General features: G+C 44.4%; 1 protein-coding gene across 1 annotated transcript in view; it reads left to right on the top strand.

Annotated features, from left to right (window-relative positions):
* Nucleotides 1-15186, top strand: part of LOC133138811 (receptor-type tyrosine-protein phosphatase gamma-like) — a 291164-nt gene that overhangs the window by 44684 nt on the left and 231294 nt on the right. The gene's annotated exons all lie outside the window — the stretch shown is intronic.

The following is a 15186-nucleotide window of genomic DNA, read 5'->3' as shown; positions in this document are numbered from 1 at the left end:
AATCAGTGTCAAAGGTGTGTACAGTGGTTGATTATTTAGCAAGCTGTAAACATATTACAGTGTCGTGAAAAGTTTAGGCAAAGTATAATATTAGATAAAGGGAATCTGTGTAAGCACAAAACACATTTTTCAAAATACACATTTTTTCTAAATAAAAAAACCCATATGACCCATGCAAAAAAAGTTATTTAAACCCTTAAACTGAATAACTGCACCCCCTTTAGCAGCAGTAAATGCAACTAGACACATCACAACCAAAACGCAATTTGATATCAGTCTTTCACATTGCTGTGAAACTATTTTTCTCATCTCCTCAGGAATTTCCTTTGGTCGTGGCCTAGTGGGCTTGTGTAAACTTTGTGGTGGCTACTGATGGTCAGGTCCAGTCTGAGTGAGGCTTACAACAGGGCTAGCTGCTCTCAAGCTGTGTTCAATCAGCTACATCTAATTGTCAATTAAATGTGGTTCATTGGTTGATTGAGCAACTAAAGGGGCAATTACTTTTCCACATGGGTGATATGGGTGTTTGATAACATGAAATAAATTAAATGATCATTTAGAAATCATTTTGTGTTTTGTGTTTCCCTTTGTCTGATATAAAATGTTGTCAAACGATCTGAAATCATCTAGTGTGACAAATATTTGTGGAAATCAGGAACAGTGCAAATACGTTTGACCTGTTCTATACTGGAGTAGAGAGTACTGTTCCCTGCTGGACTGGAGTATAGATTACTGTGTAGTGTATACTCCTGTGTAGACCTGCTTTAGGGTGTATTTCATTGTCCAAGCACTTTGTTTTCACTTACAAACTTATTTTCATAAATACATATTTAAAAAATGTTGTGCCAGTGAAACATAGCCGAGGGCACAGAAACTGTCTGAACGGGAATCATATGCAATCTGTAATCAATATTCATAAATGAGTGCAAGAACTTAAATCAGGTCTGGCACATTAAAACACTTAAACCCAAGAGATGAGCCCATAGAGGAATACGCTAGTCCTGGAATTGACTGAGAAATAGACCACAGCAGACAAATCCTTCCAGCCAGGTGGAAATGAGGGGACACCAGTGTATGAAGCGTCTGAAAGCTCTTACCAATGCAGCCACGCTGGACTTAATACCCCTGACAATACAGTGACCCAATACAGTCTGCATCAAAAAGCACTCCCTTTGATCTCCATCAGATAACTATTTTATTTCTGAACGTGGGATCATTTTCTCCTTTTTGATATGCAGGGGAGACTTGCGACGCTCAAATGTCAAATTGATGGACAGTAAAAGTAAGGGCTGAGAAATGAACTGAAAATGAAACTAACATGAATCGCGCTACATGTTTTTTGAAAATGTTTTTTGTGCAATAAAAAACGATAAAATTGGAATGTTAAAAAAGGCATATTTCCAATAACAATAACAACAATAATAATTTTACTTTTTATAAATAAGTACATTATTCACAAAATAATTATTAGTATACCAAGGACAGTGTTCTCAATTGCGATTCAGTCATCCCTCAGTAAGAGGCTAATAGAACTTACTTCAACTAATATAACTTATTTCCCCCTCCCAAGCAATCCACTGATTAAGTGCAGAGTATGAGTCAGAGCTATGTACCTGCTGCTCAGAGTGCACGGAGCCACAGGCATTTTATTGTGCTTTAAGGTTTATTTTCTTTAAGAAATGGAAAGCATTACCTTCACAGAAATAGTTTAACAAGACTAATCATAACATTGAAATACAGTGTAGTCTTAGAAAATAAAAAAAAGGAAAGTGCTAAAACCGATTAACACAAATGAAATAAAACTGGATGTTTTTTGCAAATAAAACTTCTGATGATAAAACTACATTTTATCATATTCGGTTGCTCTCTTTCATCCTTTAGCTAACTGCAAACTTGTCCATTGGAAGAGACACTTCTTCCTGCATAATGTTTGGAACCACAAAGTATCGACCATCTGCACAATATTTCAAATGATTTTTCAGTCATTAACTTTATTATTTTCAGACTGATTTTTGCCACAATTGACCTCTTGTTGTATAGCTATTCAGGTGATTGTGACAATGCCTATTGGGACCCCACCCGGGTTTTGGATGGTAATACCATGTGAAATCATTTTGGGCCTCATGCCCTAGATAATGTATAATAACTAGTTATCCCGAGTTATAATACACTCACTGAGCATTGTATTATACATGCTCAGTTAGTGTATTATAACTCTGGATGTACTCCAGCTTGTTAATCTAAATATTTAATCAGCCAATCATGTGGCAGAAACTAAATGCATAAAAGCATGCAGACATGGTCTAGAGGTTCAGCTGTTTTTCAGACCAAATGTCAGAATGGGGAAGAAATGTGATCTGGGTAACTTTGACTGTGGATTGATTGTTGATGCCAGAGAGGGTAGTTTGAGTATCTCAGAAACTGCTGATCTCCTGGGAACAGTCTGTAGAGCTTGCAGAGAATGGTGCGGAAAAAAAAAATCCAGTGAGCAGCGAGGATATATAAGTAAAAAGACAAAGCCTAATAAAGTGCTCACTGAATGTGCATGCCATATTAGTGAGATCTGTATTGTGTTTTTTCTTTGGGACTCATTTATATGTATGTCCAAATGTATTTTTGATAATGTCCAATAACAAATTATTATATAGATTTGTGTATGACTCATTATGGCAGTTTTATGTTTCGCTGAAAATAACGTCCCAGGAAATTTGTTCATTTATGAGACGGATTCAGCTCACCAAGCTGTGGCTTTATGGGAAATTGCTCTGAGGAATTGTACTTTACAAATGCCTAATTGAAGGAATGCATTTTTCCGCTTGACTCCCGAGCCCTGCGACACGCTGTACTGCAGTTTGTGGAAAAGTTAAAAAGCCGCCAGCAGTGTCATCATTCACGTCACTCTCTCAGTCACTGTCTTACCTTATGCAATCTTCCTTTATGCAAATCAGTCCTTCTGAGAGCGTATCCTTTACCTCAATCACATATTGGCAAAATGTTGTCGAGGATTTTTGCCAAGCTACCTTTCAATTTATTATTATTATTTGTAATTTTTTTTGCAATATACTGCAATGACATTTTTGTATTAGTTTTTTTTCTATTTTCCGTGCCAAATTATACCCTTTTTATTTAAATCGCCCATGCATATTGAGGAAACACTGCTATAACCCTGCCCCCTAATGGCCAGAAAGAGATCTTCAAGCCTCATCATTTCCAGCAGCAATCGGGGGCGCTCGTATGCAGCGAACCTCCCTCTGAGCAATGGCCCAATTCTGACACTCCCTCATGCGCCGGCCATACCCAGATCTGGCTGGACCGGAGTGTGAACCCCAGGTGTGCCACAGCATTTAACGAAAGTCTGATGCCTTAGCCATGCGCCCCAACAACGCTAGAATATATATTCTGCTTGTTTAAAGGGAAATCGACTGGTAATATGATGACCATACTTTGGTATGTTCCCTATTTCTTCCCTTCCCTAAGATCCGCACAGCCGTTGGGCCCTTGAGCAAGGCCCTTAACCCTGCATTGCTCCAGTGGAGGATTGTCTCCTGCTTAGTCTAATCAACTGTACGTTGCTCTCGATAAGAGCGTCTGCCAAATGCCAATAATGTGATGCCAAGAGTGCTGCTGGGAAATACATTTGTTGTTTTCCAATGTGAACGGTGTTGATATTAGCTAGTCTAGCTCGTAAAATATTGAGCACCATTTAGCTGCCTAGTGTGAAAATGCCCTTGAAGCACAAAACTACCTAAACTGGATGGTTTTTTGGACTGAACTGAACGGCTACCTTGTTCTAAGTAGCAGTTGATTGCAATCATTCCACCCGACGGTGGCAAAAATTTGCCTACATTTGGACGTAGCCAGGCGGCACGGATGCAGTGGGTAGCACTGCCTCCTCACAGGAAGGAGGTCCTGGGTTCGAATCCCCGTCGGCCAGGGCCTCTCTGTGCGGAGTTTGCATGTTCTCCCCATGTCTGCGTGGGTTTCCTCCGGGTACTCCGGTTTCCTCCCACAGCTGATTGGAGAGTCTAAATTGCCTGTAGGTATGAGTGTGTGAGTGATTGATGTGTGTGCCATGCGATGGACTGGCGACCTGTCCAGGGTGTATTCCTGCCTTTCGCCCAATGTATGCTGGGATAGGCTCCAGCCCCCCTGCGACCATGTTCAGGATAAGCGGGTTAGGATAATGAATGAATGGACGTAGCCATGCTATATCCAGGTAAACCCTGAGCTGTATTGGGGTTAACCTGGTCCGTCTATATGTCAAAATGTCTCAACCTGTATTTACATCCCCTTTCTCTTCGCATACCTGTTTTAATATGATAACTTTGTTATTACATTGCTCAAACTTGTAATCATTAATTAACATTAGTCATGTACTTCACTGGCATTGCATTCAAATTAGCCAAGGAAGCTGCTAATTCTCCCAGCAGTTACCATGAATTTGATTTGTTTGTTCAATTGTTGGACTGGTTTTCTGCTGTAAACTTAGCTTTCCACCAGTGTTAAGTCAGGGGGCTGTTTTAAAAAAAACTTATGATATAGAAAGTATAAATTGTATCCCTTAACCAAATTAGTTACGTCCATAATAAGAATAAGTACCTGCAATAAATATAAATATACTGTTAATTTTTGAAATAATAATGGCAAGTTGAAAGATAAAACAAAAGCTAAGAAAATAAATGATTTTCATATTGTATTGTAAAAAATGTATTCAGTGAATTAGGCATAATAACACAGTGAACAATATATTCAGTGAATTTATTGTGTCGTGCTTGACGCTCACACGAGTAGCATAGGCCTAAGCTTTCGTTATGTAAACATCCCAACTATAGTTAGTTGATTTTTTGACTTGTTGATTTGCTTCTATGACCATCCATATTGGTCCATGGTTCTGACTTTATTAATACAAATGTTCTGAAGTATCCCAAACAATGTAGCATGTTTCCCAATAGCTACTCATGAGGTTACATGTGTTTCCATGCGTGTGCTGCATCTTGTTTGGCATTTTTTGTCAGAGGAAGGGCCCATAAAAAAATCTTGCACCGGGGCCCATCCTAAATAGCTGCCGCCACTGCGCTGTACATTCAAGGTGCAAGTCATTTCTCAGGTGTGCATCGACATATTATTTCGGCTGCTGTTCCCTTCGAGGCCAGTTCAGTCTGTAAAGTGTAAAAAGATGGGAACGTCTACAGAGAACCTAACACACAGACCCGCTGTGTTTTTCTTGTAGTCCCTTGGACAGTATGACCCATATGGCTTTCTCAAGCTACAAACTTAATAGTTCGCTGTAGCTGATATGCAAGGTGTGTGTAATGCTGGGTTCGGTCACCACCTCGATGTCCTCCCTAAATCATCAAAATAGCCTCCCTCTCTTTCTCTCTCTCTCTCTCATTTGAATTCACAAAATGCTTTATTGGTACTAATACTACTCTTCAGCTCTGTCTCTATTTGTTACGGTGGAAGCACAGCCTTTGTTCTTGGAGAAGCCATGTCTGCCAGTGGCGGCCGGTCTCTGTTGTTAGGCTGTGCTCCCTGATCTGTACTTCCTCAGTGTTTTCCTGACTTTATTATTAACTGTGGTCAGATAATCTGGATGTTGCTACGAGGCTGGGTGGAGTTAGTGGGGGTTAGTGACCTGAGCCTCAGTACCAGCTGAGTGAGGGGGCTCTTCTCTGGGCTCAGCTGTTGGCTTTGTAGGGCTTTGTAATGGTATGAGTGGGAGTCACGGTTTTTTGAGATGTTTCCATCTTCCATCTTTTTTATTGTAGTGGGTATTTGTCTAATGCTTCCCTGTATGCATTGCTTGTAGTTTTCTGTTTCTCGTTCAGTACGAATGTTCTTAGAAACATTTGTAGTGAAATGAAGTGTTTCAGTTGGGCAAAATCTTGCTTCGAAAGTGGACCCCACACATTGCTGTGATTTTCATTAATCAGGTATCATAAGTAGTGTGAAAAAACCATCATAGACTACATTAGTTTGAACCTCCTAATACCAGACTCCCAACACCCTGCACCCCAAAAGGACCAATAACAGGACATTTGATTTTAATTTAATGTATTCTCTTCCAACCAGTTTGTTCCATGCAGGCCAGCTCCATATCTCACAAAGAACGCATTCTTAATTATGCCTACCTTCAGCAATAGATGTGTACTTAATTTAAAGTTCAATACCTATTTACTAAACATTGACTTGTTGGCGATTCCGTGTGTATTAGAATCCTTCAGAGCCTGGTGTCCTCGTCAGGCAAATAGAGTGAAACCTCCACTGCTTAAATTGTTAAGAGGGCATGAATTAACTTGGCTCATCATCTGTTAATTAATTCCCTGTGTAATGATGCAAGCATTTGTAAGAGTTGATCTCAGAATAGGGGAACATGTTTGTCTTAAAGTAAGTCTCCACGGTGGCAGATAATCCTAAATCCATGCAACCGTCGCAAGGGGCCGGAGGCTAAAGGAAAGGAATTCCCCCGTGGCTTCGTTTAGTTCCCGAAATAATCTCCCGCGGTTCCTATCCCCCGGAGCGTTCCGGAAAAGTGCGCCGGCGGCTCGGCGGCGCGGGAAGCGCAGGTTTTGATGTGTGTTGAAAGCGCGGCTGGGGGATGTTAGCGTTTAGCTGGCTAGCGGGGGGGTATGGGGGGGCTGGAGCGTGTGATAAGTGTGGCGGAGTCTGTGTTTTAAGCGCCGTTTGTCGGAGAGGCCCCGGCGAAGGGCAGGTGCGAAAGGGCTGAGCGATCGCTCTCCGACTCGCTGGGCCCCAGATGGAGTGCGTTTGATCTCTTCTCGGGAAACCCGCTGCTTGGGCCTGCCAGCGCGGTGATGGGAAACCGTGATGGAGAGGTGTTAAATAACAACGGTAAAGAGACTCGCCCGGCCGCCGTGGAGCTGCAGAGAACGAGGCGCAGGGTGGGGGTAGTTATGGGGGGGTCGGTTGTCTGTGAAATAGAAAGTGCTGACTATTTCTCTCTCTCTATTTCTCAAATTCAAATTCAAATTGCTTTATTGGCAGGGAATACAGATGTATTTATTGCCAAAGCATACATATAAATAATATGGAAAGTAATAATATAATAATGATGATAATCTCTCTCTTGCTCTCTGCTCTTCGTCTCTCATCCCTCCTCTCATCTCCTACTCTCCCTCTGCCCCGTGCGTGTTGCTGTTCCCCTCATCTCGTGCTCTCTCTCCACCTCGTGCGTGCTGCTGTTCTGCTCTCCCTCCACCTTCTGTGTGTTGCTGTTCCCCTCATCTCCTGCTCTCCCTCCACCTCCTGCGTGTTGCTGTGGCCCTCATCTCCCGCTCTCCCTCTGCCTCGTGCGTGTTGCTGTGCCCCTCATCTCCCGCTCTCCCTCCACCTCCTGCGTGTTGCTGTGCCCCTCATCTCCCGCTCTCCCTCCACCTCCTGCGTGTTGCTGTGCCCCTCATCTCCCGCTCTCCCTCTGCCTCGTGTGTGTTGCTGTGCCCCTCATCTCCCGCTCTCCCTCCACCTCCTGCGTGTTGCTGTGCCCCTCATCTCCCGCTCTCCCTCTGCCTCCTGCGTGTTGCTGTGCCCCTCATCTCCCGCTCTCCCTCTGCCTCATGCGTGTTGCTGTGCCCCTCATCTCCCGCTCTCCCTCCACCTCCTGCGTGTTGCTGTGCCCCTCATCTCCCGCTCTCCCTCTGCCTCCTGCGTGTTGCTGTGCCCCTCATCTCCCGCTCTCCCTCTGCCTCATGCGTGTTGCTGTGCCCCTCATCTCCCGCTCTCCCTCCACCTCCTGCGTGTTGCTGTGCCCCTCATCTCCCGCTCTCCCTCCACCTCCTGCGTGTTGCTGTGCCCCTCATCTCCCGCTCTCCCTCTGCCTCATGCGTGTTGCTGTGCCCCTCATCTCCCGCTCTCCCTCCACCTCCTGCGTGTTGCTGTGCCCCTCATCTCCCGCTCTCCCTCCACCTCCTGCGTGTTGCTGTGCCCCTCATCTCCCGCTCTCCCTCTGCCTCGTGTGTGTTGCTGTGCCCCTCATCTCCCGCTCTCCCTCTGCCTCGTGCATGTTGCTGTGCCCCTCATCTCCCGCTCTCCCTCCACCTCCTGCGTGTTGCTGTGCCCCTCTGTATGCACGTCATTCTCTGTGCCGTCTTGTGTCTCCCGCCGTCATTCGTCTGCCCTCGCTTCTCTTCCCAAATCCTTCCTTCTGTGTGCGTCATTCTCCTCTTCCTCTGGCTCAGATTGGATTCCACGTCCTGCCCAAGGCTCCAGTGGGAGCTCCTATAGGGAATGACCCTGTGTGTGTGTGCGTGCGTGTGTGTGTCTCTCTCTATGTTTGTGCGTGTGTGTGTCTGTGTCTTTCTGTATGTTTGTGTACGTCTTTGTATGTTTGCGTGTGTGTCTTTCTTTCTGTATGTTTGTGTACGTCTTTCTTTGTATGTTTGTGTGTCTTTCTCTCTGTGCTTGCTGTGTCATTGTGTGTCTGTCGGTATGTGTGTGTGTGTGTGTGTGTGTGTGTGTTTGTGTGTTTGTGTGCATATCTCTCTCTGCATGTGTGTGTGTTTTGTGTATCTGTGTGTGTGTGTGTGTGTGTTTTTATCTGTGTGTGTGTGTGTGTTTGTGTGCATATCTGTGTGTGTGTGTGTGTTTTATGTATCTGTGTGTGTGTGTGTGTGTTTTGTGTATCTGTGTGTGTGTGTTTTGTGTATCTGTGTGTGTGTGTGTGTGTGTGTGTGTCTTTTGTGTATCTGTGTGTGTGTGTGTGTGTGTGTGTGTTTTGTGTGTCTGTGTGTGTGTGTGTGTCTTTGTGTATCTGCATGTGCATGTCCAGCGCACATCTTTGCAGGGACGGCCGGGTGAGAGAATAATGCAGCCACTGATGGGCCCAGTGGGGTTCTGGGTAAATGTAGGAGCTGATCCTCACTCTCCCCATCCCCCCAGGGATTGGGCTCACAGCCACGCACAGCGTTCGCATGCAGATGAGAGCCGGCGAATTTACCCTCTTTTAGGTCCTCGCCTCGGCGTTGCGTGACTTCTCGCCTCCGACGAATCCCAGACGACACCCCGCAGACAACCCTCTAACCCGCCGCCCGAGACTCCTGGAGTCTGCAGCACGTTCTCACCAGTGTCCTGGCAAAGATCCCGCCTGATTCTGTAGAAAGTTCTACTTCTCTGTCACTGTGTTATTTCTTGCCTTGGGTATTTATCTAATTTAACTTTTCATAGCTTCTCGTTCAGTTGCCCTGCGGTCGGTTTGGTGCGTGGTTCAGGCTGCGTATGCTCATAGTTTAGACATCAGTTCATTTCACAGGGTCAGCCATTAGCGTGGTTACTATGGTACATAACTGGGACCCAGAAGGCTGGTTGTTCAAGCCCCTGTGTAACCACAACAGGATCTGCCCAGTTGTGGGCCCCTTGAGCAAGTCCTTTAACCCCACCTTGCTCCCCGCATGGCAGCCCACTGCACCTAAGTAACTAGGATGGGTCAAATGCAGAGGACGAATTACCCCACAGATATAAAGTATATTCTTCTTATGGTCTTAGGGAGAGTTTTCCCCCGTTGTGAAAGGTTGATACTTTGTGAATGAGCGTTTGGCGCGGAGTAGTGGCTTCCCAGGTCCTCGTTGGTCAGAGCGGAGAGGCATCAGCGGGGATGTTGTCCAACCACAGGCAGAGAGCTTTTACCGCCATTGAAGGTGGCTTTGAGAAGTCATCTGTCACACGGCCCATGTTGCCTTTACAGCGCGGCGGTTATGCTTTAAACGATGTCAGAAGATGCTCCTGTAAGTTTCCTCCGGGACCGCTCCACAGGAGCGCCGTCCTCATCTGCCCCGGACCTTCCCCGAATCAATCAGCGTCCACTTCCCGCTCTGTGCCCTGCCCTTCCGTCCCCGCGCCGCTCGCTCCTCTCCTTCACAGATGACACCGACCCCAAACGGCCGCTTCAAAGCACTGTGCATTCAGATTAATTCATTTCCTTTTGAGTGACCTTCATCGCGTACCAGCTTTTTACGGTGCGCGCGCAGATACGGCGCGCCAAATGTCGCGGATAATTGTGGAAAGTGAGTAATAGCGTCGTGCCTGTGGGTTTTGTTTGACGGTTATTTACCTGGTTCTGCCTTTTGAAGCAAATTACATGGAAAATAGTGAAAGGGCAGTTTTGCCTTGCAGGGTAATACGTGAGAAGACATGTGTGGACTACAATGTTCTCACATTGAATGCTCCCACTTGGCACTTCTCAGGAACCAAGAAAATGTCACAGACTCATTACTAAAAGGCTCATTACGTACTTCCTGTAGGTTACTGTGGCCGCAGGCTGGTTATGCAGATATGCAGTACACTTCCCTTACCTTCTAATCACCAACAGTCAAGCACAAAACACTGTTTATTCTTAGGGGATCTTGAGTTCTGATCTGGATGTGCTTTAATTACCTTTGCTTATCCTGCACGTGCTCGACGGGCAAAGTATGTATACGCTGAACACGTCACACATCTCCAGTGTGATTAAAGATGGCATATGGCGAAAATTGGCAATTGCAAAAATTAATTTTACAACAAATGCACAGGCCACTACTTGGTACACTTGAAAGATTCTGCATCTATCCTTCAACAGTTCAGTGTTATTATTGAGTTCACACCGGCCAAGCTGGTATGAAATCACATTTGCTGTTCCTGAATTATAAATCTGATATCGCTACATTTTTATGTCACGGTTTAGTATATGACACACTTCCAATCACACTTCTACTAATCTACAGGGCTACAGAGTTAGGTATATAGTTTGTTCAGTGCTGGCCTGTAGTAGTTTCCCAGAAGTATTTCATATTCAGATTCAGTCCAGTATTCTTTAAGGCTCTATTGCCTGACCTGTGCTGAAGGCCCTTTTTTCTGCGTAATGGTCCTCCATTAAAGCAAATATTATTTTTGTCTTAGGAGAAGCACTTATCAAGCAATTCAAGTCGAGCACCCTGCTTAAGAGTGCGGCAGCGTAACCTCTTGGAAGCTGGCCTACGCAGTGCCCGTTTCACCATCAAATACCTGCTTTTGTTGGCACTTTAAGATGGTTTAATGTAGCAGCTGGTATTTTAACTGCCAGGCTGTATTTAGGAGTTGGGGGAGGGCCCATCAAAGCTAAAGTCCTAATGTATGAGACATAATGTGAACGTCCTTTGGTTTAACAGTTGTAGTGTGAACATTTTTTTTTTCAGAGTGTACCACTAAAGATGTTATGGGTAGTTTGCTTTTTATTTAAGAAAAACTAAATAAAAGGTTATATGTATGAACATTGTGGTCAAGCATTTGTTACTCGGTTCTGTCTTTCCGTATTGCTTATAAATGAAATTCTTTTCATATTTATTCTGAGGGGTTTTAGTTTGGTGGAATCAGTTGGGAACTTCACACCACAGTGTCTTATTGAGTCCACCCATCTATCTATTATCTTAACCCGCTTATCCTGAACTGGGTCGCAGGGGGGCTGGAGTCTATCCTAGCATGCATTGGGCGAAAGGCAGGAATACACCCTGGGGAGGTCGCCAGTCCATCGCAGGGCACACACACCATTCACTCACACACTCACACACTCACACACTCACACACTCACACACTCATACCTATGGGCAATTTAGACTCTCCAATCAGCCTAACCTGCATGTCTTTGGACTGTGGGAGGAAACCGGAGTACCCGGAGGAAACCCAATCACAAACTCTGCACAGAGAGGCCCCGGCCGACGGGGATTCGAACCCAGGACCTCCTTGCTGTGAAGCAGCAGTGCTACCCACTGCACCATCCGTGCCCCCGTCTTATTGAGTGTACTTTTCTATTTAGAACATTGTCCTTGTTGGCTGTGAACAACATGGGACGAAACTAAGACTGTGATTCTATGAACCTATTGTTCATTTACATATAAATGTGCTTTTGTTGTAAAGATGATAATCTTCGTTATTTCTCTTGGGGCCTCTTGTAGATGTCATCTGGCCTGTTGAGTCACCATTCTTTAAACGAGCTGCATATTGAATGCTTCAAATATTTATAATTGTGTGTGTGCGTGTGCATGCACAGGGTGTGAGAAAGTAGTTTATTTAGCATGTGTTAATACTCTGACAGCAGTGAAATGTTAGGGTGAAATAGAATGTTAACACCAATAATTTAAAGTATTTCATGAAGCTTATATAAAGCTTATGGTAGTAGATGGACTTTTTCACCATAAAAAGCTGATCTCTAGCACTGCTGTTATGTCAGCAGAAGGCATTATTGAGCAACAGTGGACTACAATGGTTGGGAAACTGGGCTTGTAACATAATTGTTGCAGGTTCGATCGGCAGGTAGGACACTGCCATTAACTTAACCTGAATTGCTTCAGTATGCTATGGCTGCCATAGCCAGGCCAGGCTGTATGACTCTTAGAATAGATAAGATATCAGGGCAGCCTGTAGCGTAGTGGTTAAGGTACATGACTGGGACCCACAAGGTTTGATCCCCGGTGTAGCCACAATAAGATCCGCACAGCCGTTGGGCCCTTGAGCAAAGCCCTTAACCCAGCATTGCTCCAGGGGAGGATTGTCTCCTGCTTAGTCTAATCAACTGTACGTTGCTCTGGATAAGAGTATCTGCCAAATGCCATTAATGTAATGTAATGTAATGTAACATATAGAGACAGCAACACCAATGGAAACCATTGGGGGAAAATTCGGCCACACAGGGCAACACGTTCACTCACCCGCTCATGCTCATTGGTGTCCTCGGTCACATGCCAAGTCACATGCACAACAAAGAAAATACAGGGTACATTGTGTGACTCGGATAAACGGATAAACCAAAAGCTGGCCACTTTGTATGAATGGACTGTGTTACAGAGTAAAATAAAAAAAGTTATGCAAGTACAACCAAAAGTGAATCTCGGATGACATCTGTCAGTATCAAGCGCGTGAGTGCGTGAGTGTGTGAGTGTCTGTGTGTTTGTGAGTGTGTGTGTGTGTGTGTGTGTGGGGGGGGGGTTTCATATATGGGTGAGTTCCTTTGTTCCTGTGTGCACTGCACACGTCTGCTTGTAGGCCTGTACAGACTGTTTTGGCTTGGGCTAGAACCAGGGGGACTTTGGGCCTTCTTATCTGGATCACAGCCAGGCAAGACTGTCTCTCAGAGAAGCACCTCTGTGCTTGTGGGAAGCAGGCTGGAAGTGGCACTCTTTCAACCTTGACAGGAAAAAAAAGTTTGGCTGTGCAAAATGAAATTTTGCCTTTAACCCGAAAAAAAACACAACGGGTCCCATCTCACCTAGTTGACTCTCTATAAAGCTATCAGTGTGAGAGACTCCCAATTTCACAGACACCTATGCAACTGTATCCAAGTATTGTTGGGCCATTTCTACCACGTTTTCTTTTTGAATTTAACATTTATTAGGGCTTCATGCTTTCCGGTGAAGCAGGAGAGCAAGACGAGATGTTACACTGTGCTCTAAACACACCTGGGTCAAATACATCATTATTTTGGATTCAAATAATTTTTGACGCTTTACTGAGCATGTCTGGGGTATTGGAACCTATGAAATGCTCTCAAAAAGTGTACACCCCTCCTTATGGTCCACTTGGTTGGCTCAGTTCCACCAGGCAAGAACAATCAAGCACAGAAAATAATTTTAATCCAAAACAGTTATGTATTTGACACTGGTCTGGTTCTAAATATACCCTGGATGGGTGTGGCTATTGATTGTGCAGCAGTCCCAGCCTCATTCGCCTATAGTGCGCATCCTTCCTCCATTGGCTACTGTGGCTGTGCTGTTGCCAAGTGATGGATTCGTCACCAGACCCTGGCAACTGTCGCTATGGGATCCCACTTTGCGATTTGGAATGGCACCTGGTCCAAAAGCGTGACTTGTCTGAGACTTACAAATATGCTCAACTGTTGAAGAGGAGTGTTATTGGCAAATGTCAAGATGCAAAATCCATGTTCACATTTACGTTTTATTTTAGCAATGGATTATATGAATGGATATATTTAATATATCCATTAATATACATTCATTGATTAATACAACCTACTGCCTATTATAAACACTATTATACCATTATGTGATTTGTAAAATACTCAATATAAATGAGTTGTATAGTAGAAAAAAAAAAACGTAGAAATAATATTGACTATTTTGGTCCATTTGCCTTGTTTTGAATTAAATGACATCTATTGCTTTCCTTTGTACAGCAGGTCTTATTTTGGCTGTGATGTTGTGTGAATCCTGCAGCAGGCCTTATTTTGGCTATGTTGTTGTGAAAATGCTGCAACGTGCCTTATTTTGGCTGTGATGTTGTGAGAATGCTTCAGAATGCCTTATTTTGGCTCTGATGTTGTAAGAATGCTGCAGCAGGCCTTGTTTTGGCTCTGATGTTGTAAGAATGCTGCAACGTGCCTTATTTTGGCTGTGATGTTGTGTGAATCCTGCAGCCGGCTTTATTTTGGCTGTGATGTTGTGTGAATCCTGCAGCCGGCTTTATTTTGGCTCTGATGTTGTGTGAATCCTGCAGCCGGCTTTATTTTGGCTCTGATGTTGTGTGAAGCCTGCAGCAGGCCTTATTTTGGCTCTGATGTTGTGAGAATGCTGCAGCAGGCCTTATTTTGGCTCTGATGTTGTGAGAATGCTGCAGCAGGCCTTATAGCCAGGGAGGGCATGGTCCCCCCTCAGGACCACTTGAAAGAATTAATGTTCCATCACATCAGTGGTTGTTGGGGATTCTCCCTGCCCAGCACTGGTTGGAGCAGGGGAACGTTTGAGTGCAAACGTTCCTGACTCGGTTACACTATAGGACAGCTCCCACGTCACAGCGGACATCACCTCCATTACTCAACAGCTGAAGCTTTGAGGGCGGTAGTTTGTTTTCTGCTGCTGTGTACTTGCCAAAACCATCAAAACCGTCTGGGATGGCCAACGAAAAGACCTCAACATAAAGTGGTACTTTTTTGAGTGCCACTTTAAGAACTTTTTTTCGTAATTAGGTGCGGTTTGTGTTTTGGAGGAGGTGGCAGTTCTCATTTACCCTTTCTGGCAGAAGAACTTTAGAGAGAATGCAATTTTGGATAAAATTCATAGCATGATCATTCCCTGACTGTTCTGCAATATAGGAAGCTTAGTTCTCTTAATAATATATTTGGCAAAAAGTTATTGATACATCATATAATATTGAATGTACGATAAGTAACTTTGCCCCAGCTAAAATGCCTGGTGAAAACCTGAAATTGTC

The sequence above is a fragment of the Conger conger genome, chromosome 10 (assembly GCF_963514075.1).
Source record: "Conger conger chromosome 10, fConCon1.1, whole genome shotgun sequence".
NCBI classification, from domain to species: Eukaryota; Metazoa; Chordata; class Actinopteri; order Anguilliformes; family Congridae; genus Conger; species Conger conger.
Note: the sequence above shows the minus strand (reverse complement) of the source record. Positions and strands in the feature narration are given on the sequence as shown.